This window comes from Motacilla alba, chromosome Z, assembly GCF_015832195.1.
Source record: "Motacilla alba alba isolate MOTALB_02 chromosome Z, Motacilla_alba_V1.0_pri, whole genome shotgun sequence".
Lineage (NCBI taxonomy): Eukaryota > Metazoa > Chordata > Aves > Passeriformes > Motacillidae > Motacilla > Motacilla alba.
This window is the reverse complement of record NC_052046.1, coordinates 30,952,952-30,966,228: the sequence shown is the minus strand read 5'-3', so window position 1 is coordinate 30,966,228 and position 13,277 is coordinate 30,952,952. Positions and strand designations below refer to the sequence as shown.

The window sequence follows — 13,277 nt, the reverse complement described above, 5'->3', positions numbered from 1 at the left end:
AATGTGAAATGTCCATTGTTTTTTTGGGGAGCCACTGCAATGTTTCACTTTGAACCCATTTACCTACTGCAAGAACATAGGCAAAGCCAAAAATAAATCTCTCCCTTCACTGTTTTCCTTAAGTTCTTGATCAAGCCTTATTTTAATGAGTCCTGATGAGAACCAAGGATTTATCTAAAGAAAACTATGAATTTAACATAACTTTTCAATCAAAATACATTCTACAAGTTTTCAGAGAGTCTTTCAGAGAGACATCTTCACTTACTCTCCAGGCAAGTCGGTAGTTAGAATCAAAACTTAATCATACAGAGAGAAACAGCAGCTGAGAGAAACATTTTATTCTGTTCAGTTCCTCACTGTACTCAAAAAGGGTGCAATACCTAAAAACAATGCTGGGGGTGTGGATCTTCTAAAAGAGTGAACTAAAAACATAGGGCACAATACTTGAAATAAAATCACTTCACTTTTACAGTGAAGTAAAAAGAAGTGTGCTCTCTTCTCCCATAGCAAAACTGAGGTGAAAGAAACCTTGAAAACTCTCTTTAGATGCTCTCTCTATAGTTTCTGATTAATTTTCCTCTCAGAGACTCTAACTACAAGAGACTAATGTGAGATCATCAACAGCCAATGCGTGAAGATATTAAGTTTCTCTTTATGGAAAATTCAATAGAGTTCAATAGCAAATAATTTTTCTAGTTACTTGAACTTTAGTGCCTATGGAATACAACAGATCAGTTATATTTCTGCTGTGGAGCTCTTCAGGCTAGTTAAAAACTACCATAAAATCCTTTCCTAGTGAAATTTTACAAAGCAAATCATGAGCAGGTGAAATCATTATGGATGCACTACCATTTAAAATGTTAAACAGGAAGATTGGCCCGTGTGTGTTTAGAGTAATTTGATAATGAATCACTGCAAATTTCTGTTGGTTTTAACAACTGTTAAATTCTACATCACTTTCCTATATTGATCTTACATGCTCCGTGGTTTTCTGTTTTTTTCACAGGGAGCTGCTCCCTTCACCATATGGTCCAGCCTCTATCCACAGTTTTCTCTGCTTATTTCACCATCATGTAACACTCTCCTCTTCTGGGAACTGGATGACACAGTGACATGCGAATGTTGCTCACAGTGCAGCACGAATTTCTGCTGATTTTTCTGGCACAGTACAGTGGGAGCTGACCAGGGCAGCCTCCTGCATAAAACATCTGCTCTGCAGCCTTGCTTGCCTTCCAAAATCCTCCATAGTTATAAAGACCAACCTGCACAGAATTGGCACAGAGACACTCTGGGTTCCCAGCAGATGCAAAACCTTCACTGGTGTATTACAAACTACTTTGCTGAACTTTGGGTGCTTCTTGCTGAGCACATCCCATGTCAACCTATAGTCATCTGAGTATCCACTCGGAAGATATCTGAAGAAAATGTTTAAGAGAAGCAAATCCATATATGCCATCCAGCAACCTAAAAATGTGGCATTTCTGGTAAGGTCTTTATTTACAGAAAGAATTTTGCAAGGATTCACCAACCATTGAAAATCATGTCCATGGAGGATAGTCATTATTCTTAATCTCATCTCATTTTACATGTTCAGAAAGAACTGTAAAATGTCTAGCATTCATACCTTTAAACTATGAGCCCCACTCTGCACAAGTTAATTGGGCAAAAGACCTATTGTCACTTTACACTAAGAGGGTGAGAATTAGGTCTCTGTTGATTTTTAAAGTCTTGTTTCCTTTAGTTGCACTAAACACAGCTACAAGCTGATAAAAAATCTCCATACTTTCAACCACATTTTAAAGGTTTGATGAATTTCCCTGAAGTAGTTAAAAGAAAGATCTTATTTTTCTTTGTGTAGGAGTAATTACATTGCCAGGCATTCAATAATCTTGCCTTGACACAAATCATATTTGCAGTTTGATGAGATTTCAGTATTGCTATAAGATTAAAGAAGTCAACACTTACTTTATATTAAGATGTGCCTGCACTCAACATTTTGTTTTTATTTGTAGTGAAACATATCTCCACGGATAAAAGCATTTCCGCTGATGCCCAGGTAGGAGAGAGGAAAAAGGAGTACAAGCCCTCCTAAGATTACAGCCTTTAAGTCCCTCATGGACATCAAAACTACCTCATACCTTCCTTGGGGCAAAACCCCCTTGCATCATCCAGACAGCTGTCGAAGTCCGCTGCTCTGGCATTTGTGTTGTTTCTTGACAATATAAAACCCTGCTGCATTTTGAGCTTTTGAAACAGTGGCAAGAAAAAGCTGAACTGAATCTAACAGTAACAACTGGAATCGGGGAATATTGCATATATTGCATATGTGTTGAATGTTCTGGTGTAGGAAGGCAATGAATGGAGATGAGCTCAACAAGATGCCATTGCACACCGACAACATCCCAGCTCCTGAGAGCTGTAATTAACAACCACATGGATCTGGGAAGATAGTACAGTAGAAAATATGTATTATATCATGTGGGGCTTAGCACACGAACTAGCATTGAACTTTGCACATCCCAACTGAAAGAGGCAGCTGCTGCCAGCAAAGCAGACACAAATGCCCTTCTTCCATACAGGTCAGCTGTCTCACAGGCATATTTCACATGTGATTAAGCAGGAGTAGGGGTAACATTTTCACACAAACTAAAGTCAAATTTTTGCTAAAGACCTACTTTGCAGAGCAGTTGGAAGGAGTTGGAGAAGTTCTCTGTAGCCTGTGTGAATTGTCCAGATCAGGATTTTAAAATGCACAGCTCCATGGAGACCTCACCAAAAATTCCTGAGGGGAAAACCCACCGCACTCTGCCACTGCGGCTGCCAAAAAGCAGACAGTGAAAATAAAAAAACCAAAAGTGTTTTCCCATCAATAAGAGGAATAATTTCCTTCCCCAAGCCTGTGTGAGTAGCCCACAATTGTTAACTAGCCTAGGCAAAACAAGTAAGGTTGTGTCTGTTTTCAGAAAATCTGACAGCATGAAGAATTGAGATTGACATTAAAGTTCCACAAAAATAGACTAAAAAGCTTGGTGAGAGAGAAAAGATGAGGATAATAGTTCATTGGATTCATTAGAGTATTGAGTGAGAAAGGGAACAGAGAATCAGGTAAAAATGAGGGTGGGTTTTCAAGCCATGAAGACACTTAAAAGTTTGTAGAGCAAACCAAGAGATCATGAAGGACAGAAGAGCTGGGTGTCATTTTAGCAGAGGGCTAAATGAAAAATGGCTACAGTGCATGATTTAACTGAAGTTATGCAGCAAAGGCTTGGAAAGTAAAGCCAGGGGAAAATGGATGAATGAAAAAAAATTTGTAAAAAACCACAGAATATAAAACCTTTAGTAACTAATGCCTTAGCTAAGTACCACTATCTGGAAAATAGGAATTTTTAGTGTTGCTTCTTCCAGAACTTTCATTGTATAAAGATCTGGTCTGTATTTTTCAAAAGCCTAAATATAGGAGGGGGAAATATTCTCTGTCAGAGACCCTTTTTTGATTAGTAAGGAAATGCAATGGTAAAATAAACCAATCAGTATTGCGGAAATACTTGTGAAGTAGCTGAAGCACATGTCAAAGACGAAACCTATATCTGCTTCCAGTTCAAACCCACAACAAAGTTGGTGGCAGTTTTGAACACCTTAAAATGTATGTAGTGATTGAACATAATAAACTGATCAAATGTCAGCCTCAGCTATTGTGAAATGGGTATTCCCCACAAGTCCTGACTATGTTCAGTCTCTGTTCTCGTTTCCTGAAAGAGGAAGTACCATGATATGATCAAGGGCCTCTTTGTGGAAATTGGGTTAGGGGTCTTGGCAAATCAAGGTGCATTCATCTGGTTTACCCCCCTGACACACACTTGGGTACCCAGAAATTATTTGTACCAGTTGAGTTTCTCTAATTGCTTTCAGATTTAGAAGTCTGTTTCACTAAAATTTATCTGTCTCCAGCAATAACAGTTTGGTGCAGAACTCACTTCTGTTTTAGATTTTCAGGGAAAGAAAGAAAAAAAAAAAAGAAAGAAAATATATTTTAGGTCTTCGTTCCTTTGGTCATAAAATTACCCTAAGTATACATTCAGTTTAAACTGTCAGAAAGGAAAGAAGAAACTGTTTCTTGATACAGATTAATGTTTTCCCTTGTAATCTAACAACTAGAAATTGAATGGATGTGTGGTTAATTTTAGACCCAAATCAAATACAGATCCCAAACCAATGTCTTACAGTCCTTTCATTATCTGAAAATAAAAGGCAGAAAAAAACAGCTGCCATAAATAAGTCATTATTTTAATTTTAATGCCATACTTGTGACCTGAAAGCAATTCTCCTAGTTGAAGTCTGTCCTTTCACTTATCTGGTTAGGGGCCGAAAAAAAAGTACAAATCATGTTAAAGCAATTGCACATGTAAATGAATCCCCTGGAAACAAGATACCTTCACGCTGAAACAACTAGAGGCTCTCCTCGCAGCCTTAACTCCGGTGAGATCTAGAGGGTGGAAATTACTGTTAAAACTCCGGAGGAGTCACATGCCACTGTCGAAGAAACGAACGCGGATTTTCACCTCACTGACTTTGAACTATTTTGCAGGGTTTACAGCGTAGCCCGCTCCCGCAGCCTGTCTGTCCCAGCCCTGATGCTCTGAGAGGTCAGCCGGACGCGGGAAGAGTGGGGGCCGGGAAGAGCGGGAAGCACGAGGGAGCGGAGAGCCGGAATCAGGGGCCAGTGGCTCGGGCCCCCGGCGGGAGGCCGGCAGGCAGAGGCCGAGCGCCCCGGAGGGGTCGGCTGGCGCGGCGGAGCCTCCGCGCCTCCCGCCGCGGGGACGCCTTCCCGGGAGCGCAGCGGCGGGGGCGGCGCGGGGCCCCTTCGCGGCGGGTGGGGAGCGGTGCCCAGCGCCGACCCGCACCGCCCCGTGGCCGGGCCGGGAGGATTACCGCCGGCGGCAGCGGCGAGGGGCCTCGGCGCGGGGACGGGAGAGGGGGATTAGTGTATTAGCGCCGCTTGCTCCTGCTCCCGGAGCTGGATCGTCTCCGAGACAGGGATTAGCGCAGCCAGCGTCCACCGAGGCGGGACTGAGACGGTAGGAAGGGGGAAAAGGCGACAAGCGGACGGCCAGCCGCCAGCTGCAGCCCCCGTCCCCGCTTTCCCCCGGAGAAGGCCGAGATGCGCCCAAGCGGGTACGGCCCGTCCCGGCCCCGTGCGCGGGGCTTCGCTGCCGCCCCGGGCTTCGCAGCAGCCCCAGATCCCGCGGAGGAGCGGCGAGTCCTTCGGGGGACGGCGGCCGGCTGCCCCTGTCCCGCCCCGTGCTCTCGCCGCTGCGCGGGCGTCTCCCCGCCCCTCGCCGCCTCTCCGCGCCCTGCCGGCGCGGAACGACCGTGATGGTTAGAGGCGACGACAGCTCCGAGAAGACGGGCGAGGGCCGGGGGCGGCGAGTCCCCTCCGCAGACACCTGCTCGACGTAAGCCCTCTGACGCTCGGAACCAGCCCCAAGGTGTCGCTGGCGGCAGCGCCGCCCACAGCGAGCCCCAGAAAGACGCTCGGCCCGCGGTCCCTCGCGCCTCGCCCGGCGCGGCCCCGCCCCCGCCCCCCGCGGGGCGGGGCGGCCGCGCGCGTGCCCCGCCCGTGGCGGCGGGAGGGGCGGGGCGCGGCGCGGAGTGGAGCAGGGTCCCACCCGCCCGTCCGTCCGTCCGTCCGCCCGCCCGCCCGCCCGCTGCGCTCCAGTCCGAGCTTTGTCTCCGCCTCCGCCGGCGGAGCCGCGTACCGGGAGGGCGGCGGGAGACAGAGCGGCAGCGGCGGGAGACAGGGAGAGCGAGAGCGAGAGCGAGAGAGAGAGAGAGAGAGAGAGAGACAGCGGCTCCCACCTCCTCGCCGCGCACAGTCCGATGCCCGGCAGCTCGAGGCGGGCAGCGACTACGCTTTCGTGCCGTGGCGCGAGTACCTCCAGCCTCGGAGTTTTCCTGAAGCAGCCGTCACACCGGGAGCACTTTGGTAGAGAGGGACCAGGAACCAGGAGACCCCGAAATGACTTACCTCCCGAGGCTCGACTGAAGGGGACTTACTGGAGTGGAGTGGAACCGTAGTGGAATTTGGGTCTGGAGAGGAGTTGCTAACGCTCTTTTTTTCTTTTTCCTTTTTTTTTTTTCTTCTCTCTGGTCACTCCCCTCTTCGTCCATCATTGGAAATGAACAAATTGCATTTGCAATTCAGAAAGTAGAAATATTAAATATACCATCCCCCGGGAAGCACATATGTAGTAATGACAAAGGATTGCAAAAGAGAGAGTGGCTCCAGTTTCCCAGAGAGATCCCCTAAAATGGATTACTAAATGGGACACTACATCAGCTAGTTGTCCTCTAGCTGCCTAGATACATGCACCGAAAAGGTACAGTACCCCCCTGTCCGTACCCCTATAATATGTTTTGGGATTACTCGGAAGGGAAGGCTCACGGATCGCCTGGCCGTCTCGGAAGCCGCTAGGGTGGTGTGTGGTTTGTGGCGGGCTGCTTCTGCCTTCTGTCTCGACATCGTTTGCAGCGCCTTGGGAGGAGGAGAGCCGCCCGCAAGTGTGCACGCTGCGCTTGCTGTTGTCACTTTCCCGGCATCTCGTGGCTTCATCTTTTTTTCCCTTTTTTATTTGGCCCCCATCTTTTTCTTCCCTCCCCCCCGCAATTGCCTAACATGTTATCCTCCCTCCCCTAGCCCTTGGCGCGGCTTGCATGCGCTGTGCTGGGGCTCCTCGCCTCCCATCTCCGAACCCTTACTGGCAGGGGGTCGCGCCCGCCCGGGCACCGTGGGGAGCTGGGCGGCCGCGGGACGCCGCCGCCAGGGCCGCCGGGCGCGTACCCCGGGGCCTCCGGGCATCGTGTGGGGCTGGGTGGTGGGGTCTTTGTTACAAGAACTATGTGTGCGCTCCGCGTAGAGGCGTAACCCTGCCGTCTCTGCTGTTCGCGCAGGAGCTGGGTCGCGGCCGATGTATTTCTTTATTGTTTTTTTCTGAGGCTGGCGCTGCTTTTTGGGGGAAGTGGCCGGGAATTGAGGCAACTTCTTCCGCGGAGCAGCCCTAGGCGCAGCCGCGGGCTTTGTTCGCGATCGTGGGCTGGGGCCGCGGGCTCACCTCCCCGCCCGCTCCCCACGGACAGTGTCTACCTTCCTCTCCTTCGTGGCCCCGGTGAAGGTGGGCTGCCAGCTGCCTTCCCTCAGCCCCGCGAAGGGCGACTCTGGGGTAGGGATGCTCCCTGCCCCTTTCTGCCGGGCGCCTCAAGCTTCTTCCCCCGCGGGCCGGCGGCACTGCCAAGCCGCTTCTCCTTGGCCGGGGAGCGCAGGCATACAGGCTGGCCAAGGCCAGACCCCTCCGTGGCCGACCGGCGAGCGGGAAGCCGTGCAAGGCAGCGCAACTCTTCTGCCTCGGCCCAGCACTCTCTCTGTCGCTCCTTCAGCCCCTCTCCGCCCTCGGGCTCCGGGCCAAATGCGAGAAACGGCGGAAAAGAGAAAGTTTTTTTTAATGGCGAGTAACAGGGCTGGCCCTCCAGGAGGGGCTGCAGGCTGGCGACGCGGCGCCCCGCAAACGCCCCACGCCGCGGCGGACCGCTGGGGCCGGCGGCGGGGCCCGGGGACGCCGGGCGGGAACCGGGAGCGGGGCTCCTTCGTGCCGCGGATGCTGAGGTTGGGAGGAATGCCGAGGAGGGGACAGCATGATGCTGAGCGTGGAACAGGATGATGCTGAGCGGAAGGGATGCTGAACAGGGAAGGGATTTCAACCTGCACGCACGCACCCTGTCCCCTTATCTGCACGGGCAGGAAGGCTCCTCTGCCTCCGTCTGCGGTGCGCTGGCAACACGGCGCCGAGGCACGGGGGGCGGCGGCGGGGGCTCGGGCAGCCCCTGGGGCGGCCGAGGGTCAGCACTGCCCCTCTCTCCGCCACCAGGGAAGGCGGTGGAAAGTTTGGGTCTCCATCACACGTGAGGAAAGTACCTGCTTCTTGCGAGGGCTCGGCCGTCCCACCGCCCTTTTCTTCTTGCCTGACTGCCTGGCTGTCCAAGGGAGGCGTTCCCGGGGGTGGACCGGACGGCGTGCGGATAGAGGGCTGGCGGAGGAAGCGGGGCTGAGACTGAGGCTACAGCCCGGTCAGTTGCAGTGGAAATGCCCTCCTGCCTGTCGCCACCGCCTCTGTCTTGCCTGGCTCATCCCAGGGTGAGTCGCAAGGCAGTAGCTGCTGGGTTTCCCTTAGGCAAACGGCTCTTTTTCTATCCTTGGCCGCTTCTTCTGGAGATAATTTGTTCTCCTGTTCCTCTTCCGAGATAATTGCTGCTTTTGAAGTTTGTAAACATGCACGTTTGTCCAACGTCTGTGCAGCACGGATGTTTAGCTGCTGTAGAAAATGATTTCACTGATGGAACAGCAGAAAATAAAAGCTTTAGTTAGGTCTGTGATAAACTGTAAAACATACTAATTCCTGGCGCTGCAAGCAAGGTGAATGCTTCATTTTCTAAAGGCGCATACGTAGCATGCAGGTGTTGTAAATAACGAAGTGCTAAGTGTCCACAACCATTTTCTGTCACAGGGATGCACGAAGTTCCTTAATATTTGACATAGATTCTTCTAACTTGTTTTGTATCATCCAGCAACGATATAATTACTAACTTGACCTCAAAGATAGTAGCTAAAGGTGTGATTTTCCCCACTGTCTTTGCAACAATTATTTAATGCTTTTGGTGTGCATTCATTTAATTTAAGTGTCATCCAGTAAACCATTCTTATCCAAGTAATCTTTACTTGGTGATTAAATCCTTTGACTTCAGTATGACAAAGTCCAGTGCAGTCAGGCTCTTTTGATTCAAAATCCAATTCTCAAAATTCATTGAGATTTTGTAGCTTTCTCTCCTGGTAAGATTTATGCAGCTGTTATCATGCTCAGGGATTCCTCTGCCTTTTTTTTTTTTTTCAGATTAGAAACACAAAATGATCTTGCTGTGGTTAGCTTCTCTTTTTTTTCTTTTCTTTTTTTTTTTTTAATTTTAAAAAATGAGGCTGTTCTAGTGTATTATGAGGAAATTCAGGTCTGCTCCAACAAATCTCTTTCTTCATGGAATTGCTTTGAACATGGTTGAAAGCAAGTACATGATACAGTAGGATCCGGAAGGTTTGTCACTATTAAAGAAGTAGAGTTGCCGAGGTGTTTCACTGTCTAGGGTATCCTTTTATCTAATAGGAGCCTGGTTTTAATATGGTAGCTTCTCATAAGTTACAAGACAGAGAAAACTGACACTCTCTATAAGCCAAAGCCAAACTGACTCTCTCACAGCCAAATAATTTCATATGCATAAAAAAAAAGTTGATTTCCATTCTCGACCACTTTTCACTGGAGAAAATCTCTGGTATTCATGGAAGCTTAGCTCCAGAGCAGCATGCCCAGATGAGATTTCTGCCTAAATGCTAAGCAAAATGTAAAATAGTAAGTAATACTGTAATGTATATTTGCAACATTTGCTTTTCATGTACTAGGCACCAAAGGCTTGAAGTGCAGGTGAATGATTTCAGAGACTACAAACTAGGCAGTCACAGATGTTCTGTGTGTTCTCAATTAGTCTACTTGAAAACTGTATATTCTTGCTTAATGGCAAACCAGCCTTATCAACTGAACTCGTACTACTTGAACCAAGAAATAATTGGCACTGACTTCTATGAGGAAGATGGCTATTTAACATTTCTAGCTGCTTGAAGATAAAAGTGAGTGTTAGCCATAGTCCCTTCTTTATGTTTGCAAATAGAAGACTGTAGTTACTGGTGTTTAAGACTGAAAAAGGAAGTGGATCAGGCTAAGAATGACAAGTTGTCTTCATTAAATTTTTGAAAGGAATTAAAAAAAAAAAAAAGAAAAAGGGAAAGACTGAGATCAAACTAATGACCTGTGAAAAATCCAGACTAGAATTGTTTGCATTAGAAAGGAAGTAGGTGATTGTGAATTTGCTTGTGCATGTTTTGTGAAGGGGAGGGGAAATTTGTCATCTTGTTTTGAAGAGCCATACATAAATACACATGAAAGGAGCTCACATGGTTTACAGCAGGGGAGACATAAAATGTTTTAGGATTAAATTGACCTGAGCTAATACATGTCTGACATCCAGCTTCTTTGCAAGAACACATTGTTCTACTACTGAAACAAATGTTTCATATATATAGTACCTGATTCCCATATGCTGTAGCAGAATGCTGAAAGCAAACAAGCCAGTAAATCCTGAAATTCTGGAAAACAACATTGAAATTATATTAGATGCAGCATAGGCTAGAGAAGTTGAACTGTACTAAACCAGAAGTTTTCACTATCCTAATTTGATACAGATGCTGCAGTATTTGACCTGCTACTATTCATTTATTGATTAAGTAAATCTTTAGCCCTCACCTTTTGCAGTTTCATTCACCCAAGTAAGCTTTGCTGACCCAGGAAAGCCTTGCCTGATGCAGTTGCTGAAATATTACTTAAATATGGAATTTTTTTTTTTTTGTGTTTAAGCTGCAAACTGAAAATACTGTTCTCTGCTAGGAATCAATACTTGCTAAGGACCTGAAGCTATCCTCTGAATACATTTGGTCTGGACTGATCCTTAATGTTATAAGTCAGACCTAGATCTGTGTGTCATGGAGCAAGTCACATCCAACAAATTGTGACAGGCTGTGCTTGACAGGGCAACAGAAAAATAAGAGTGATTAGCAATGCTTTTTACTGGTGACCATTTTAGAATTTTATATTCATAAATTCTGTGTATCGGGGTTATTCTTAGGTGGGCAAGACATTTTGACAGCAAGATAAAGTCAGTGGCACAGAGTCTGACTGTTGATCAACAGCATACAGTAACCATGAGCAGCTTTCTAACACAGAAGTAATCAGCTGGGGGAAAGCCTGAACCTGAGCCTGACAGATCTCTAAAGGAATATTTTCACTTTTGGCCTGTTGCACCAGTCCTCTGAGTAAGGAATGGCTTAAATGTGCATAGAATCTGTGAAGGTAAAAGTGGACTACTCCAGTTCAAGCACAAACCTGACAGAGCAGAGTTTGTATGGCTCTATTTTCTTTATGTGCTGAGTTACCCATGGCCATGGAAATAATTGATTGTTTATGTTGCTGTAGTGTTAAGAGATCTCTAATTATCCATGGTGATGGATATCCATGGTTGCTTTGGTTTTTGGGTCTTGATTGCAACATATCAATATGGCAGCACATGCCCAAGGCATAGCTTTAGGTTTTAAAGGGAAGAGTGCCACCTACTGTGTTGTAATTTTAGGTATTGCAGCTTCTGTTTGTCTTGAGGAGTTCTGAAGCTTCTCATTTGCCTATTTTGTTCTAGCCTCTGGAAGATGTGAAAGGATTCAAAATTAAATGTAGTAAATGGGAATGGAGGGAGAGAAAGAATAGAAAATAAGTACAAAACTAGGGTGTTCTGGAAGTCTTAGGAGGGGCTCTTTGAAGGACAGGCTTACATAGAAACATTTGCAGTTTTTGGCATTTCTTATAAAGGCTGCTATTGAGGGAAGGGGATAAGAGATCTATGCTTCCCCCCATAAATAATAATGTTCTCAGTTTTCATTCACCAGATGAACATAAATGAGGCTACCAGGTTTATGACCTTTGAAATCTAAAGTTTAATTCTTGTTATAGTTTAATTTAAAAAAAGTAAAATTCACTTTAAAAGACAAAACAAACAAAAAAAAACCAACAAAACAACAAAAACAACAAAAAACAACTTTCAGAAAAGGAATAAGAAGATGAGAAAAACCCTGGATGAATTCTCCTGTAATTTGCTGCAAAATCTCATTAAGTCTTTCCTAGTATAGAACTGTTGTTATTTATCAGCCCAAAAGAGGGCCGTAATAATGCTTGGTGTGAATACAGAGTCATTTTTTTAGGAAAGAAATTTTTCCCCAAGCCCCAAAGTGTTTCTTTAGTGGCTGAAATAGAGATGTAAAATAAAGTAGATAAACCAGCTATTAACAGAACTGCCAGTTGCTGTATCTCGAGAGTGAAGACATATCGTAAATTCACTACATTCAGTGATGACCTTTGCTTTAAAAATATTGTTAATAATAGGCACTTCTATGTAAAGTATTTATATAACATACTTGAAATTCATGTATCATGGACTACTCCATGCCATTTTTGCTAGTGGCAGGTTTTTGGTTTGTTTTGGGTTTGTTTTAGCTACTGACAAAACTGCTACTGAGGAACTTTCCACAGCAGTATACTTTTGCAACATGCCTTCAGTTCTGAAGTGAAAGAGTTTCTGGGGGCAGATGCGTAGAATTGCTGCAGCATGGGCCCTGTCCTCAGGATGGGAAGCCTATGGCATCATCTCCCTCATCCTTCCCAGGTAGAGCCATGCCTTGACTGCCGCATTACCCCCTTTTCATGAAGCAAAAAAGCATTCCTATGTTTTTGTGATTTCTATAACTAGTTGTCTTTAGTGAAAACTTAGAGCTTATAAAAGTGGGGAAAAAGTGCCCCAGTAGTTTTGTTATGCTCTTTCACATCAGTCTGAGAATATCTAGTTGAAGACTTCTCTACTAGTACTTTTACTGGTGATAATAGCAGAAGTTTAATTATGTGCTTAAAAAGAAAAGATATTCCTAACTGTCATTGATTTTGTAATGGCCCTGATAGACTCAGGGACCTTCTAACAATGAAAATATGTAGACTATATAATAGGTTTGGTCAGGCGTTCCAGTTCAGCAGATGGAAAAAATACTCTGCCATAGGAATTCCCAGCACAATGGGAAAAACTGCATTCAACTATATTCTTTACTGCCGCAAAAATTATTTCTACTTTCCTATCTATGTCTGCTCAGTTTCACTTAGATGTTCTATATATGGAGTATTTTTCATATGGCTTTTATACTTCAATAGAAAATTTCATATGTTGCTTCCTTCACCATTGTTCATGAACATTTATCCATAACTTGCTCTGAGGCAGCTATTCATTGAAATGTTAATGAGATTTTGAACAGTTCGTAGTTCCATAGGGGTTTTTGGGGTGTTTTTTGTGGATTTTTCTTGGTTTTCTGCAGGAAAAACACGTGGTTTTGTTGATGCCTTTCAAAACCTGCTTTTTATTGGTAGATTGAGATGGATTCTATCCTAATTCCCCCTGCATTCCTGAATTATGGCCTAGCAAGGCACTGTCGCTGGGATCTTCATCTATTAATCATGGAAGCTGCTTTCTTATTCGGTTGCCATAGTTTCAGTGCCTCAGATAGTGTTGGGGTGCCTTGGGAAAGGCTTACGATACATTCG

At 45.8% G+C, this 13,277-nt stretch overlaps 1 protein-coding gene across 8 annotated transcripts in view; it reads left to right on the top strand.

Annotated features, from left to right (window-relative positions):
- Positions 1–5,817: 5,817 nt before the first annotated feature.
- SEMA6A (semaphorin 6A) overlaps positions 5,818–13,277 on the top strand; it is a 134,772-nt gene continuing 127,312 nt past the window's right edge. For 7 of the 8 annotated variants that reach the window (XM_038123859.1, XM_038123860.1, XM_038123858.1 and 4 more), the window contains exon 1: positions 5,818–6,377. The gene's annotated coding sequence lies outside the window, so the exon portion shown is untranslated. Of the gene's footprint in view, positions 6,378–7,888; positions 8,186–13,277 lie in introns of those variants that run through there. The other variant, XM_038123854.1, reaches the window with a different exon arrangement.